This window comes from Chrysochloris asiatica, unplaced genomic scaffold (genome assembly GCF_000296735.1).
Source record: "Chrysochloris asiatica unplaced genomic scaffold, ChrAsi1.0 scaffold01476, whole genome shotgun sequence".
Classification (NCBI taxonomy): domain Eukaryota; kingdom Metazoa; phylum Chordata; class Mammalia; order Afrosoricida; family Chrysochloridae; genus Chrysochloris; species Chrysochloris asiatica.
In genome coordinates, this window is record NW_006409994.1 from 13288 (window position 1) to 14782 (window position 1495).

At 44.3% G+C, this 1495-nt stretch overlaps 1 pseudogene; it reads left to right on the forward strand.

Annotated features, from left to right (window-relative positions):
• Positions 1 to 341: 341 nt before the first annotated feature.
• LOC102818264 lies at positions 342 to 1078 on the forward strand (annotated as a pseudogene).
• The last annotated feature ends 417 nt before the right edge of the window (positions 1079 to 1495 follow it).

Below are 1495 nucleotides of genomic sequence, written 5' to 3' on the forward strand. Positions count from 1 at the left end.
CACACCCTCAGCAACAAGGGCATGGGGGATCAAGGGATCCTGGAACCCTGCCTGAGCTTCAGAGTATAGGACAGAGAAGTGGACTGAAAGTCAACTGGAAGAAACCGAACAGAAAAAATATATATATAAAAGTAAACTTTGATCCATTTTGGAGAGACAGGGGAGCGGGGCTCGTCTGATCAAGGGGCCTTGAAACAAGGAGCGGCAGAGTTGGAGAAACCAGCAGCTCGAGGTTCAGCTGCAGTGGCCACAGTGGCCGAAGTTGGGGGTGGGGGGCGCCAAGCGTGCGGGGTTGGGGGGCTCCTAGTCTTTGGCTTCTCGACTGGCTCCTGTTTTGACAGCGAACATATCTTTGCCTGTCAGAACTAGGAAGGTCATTGATTATTCACAGTTTCAGGAATCTGATGATGCTGATGAAGATTATGGAAGAGATTCGGGTCCTCCAGCTAAGAAAATGCGATCATCTGCTCAAGAAGCTAAAAATAAGAGGCGGTCTGGAAAGAATTCACAGGAAGACAGTGAGGACTCGGAAGAAAAAGATGTGAAGACCAAGAAGGATGACACTCACTCAGCAGATGATAGTGAAGATGAAAAAGAATATCATAAAAACATACGCCAGCAACAACAGGCAGCTTCTAAAGTAGCTTCTAAGCAGAGAGAAATGCTTATGGAAGATGTGGGCAGTGAGGAAGAACAAGAAGAGGAGGATGAGGCACCATTCCAAGAAAAAGATTCTGGCAGTGATGAAGACTTCCTAATGGAAGACGATGACGACAGTGACTATGGCACTTCAAAAAAGAAAAACGGAAAGATGGTTAAGAAATCCAAACCTGAGCGAAAAGAGAAGAAAATGACCAAACCCAGGCTAAAGGCAACGGTGACGCCAAGTCCAGTGAAAGGCAAAGGGAAAGTGAGTCATCCCGCAGCTTCAAAGGCATCAAAGGAAAAGACTCCTTCCCCCAAAGAAGACGATGAGGAAGCAGAAAGCCCTCCAGAAAAGAAAACATCTGCCAGCCCTCCACCAGAAAAATCTAGGGATGAAGGGTCTGAAGATGAAGCACAGTCTGGGGATGATTGAAAGTGATGATGGTTTGGGGAGAGATTTTATTAACAAAGAAAGAGGAGAACCTCCTTAAGATGGAACGTGGTTTGGCTATGGCTTGAAAGATGGGCTTTGAATGTTTGTTTCTATTTGTTGAAGATAACATTCCCTCTCTCTCTTTTTAAAAGAAAACCATTGCATGTGTAAGTTACTTTTTGGATGTCCTCTTTTCCTTGCCACCCACTCTCCCCCCCTCTCCCCAGTCTCCAATGAAAGCCATACCAAATGAATCACCAGCTTGAGCGCTCTAACTCTTTATTTTAATGGAAGGCATACCACAATGGTAGAGCAATAAGATTTAAGATGAACACTATAAACATTTTGCTGTTTGCTAAATAATAAGTTGAACAGTAATCAGAAAGTGCAGAAAGGTTTTAATTAAAAATGATTGCT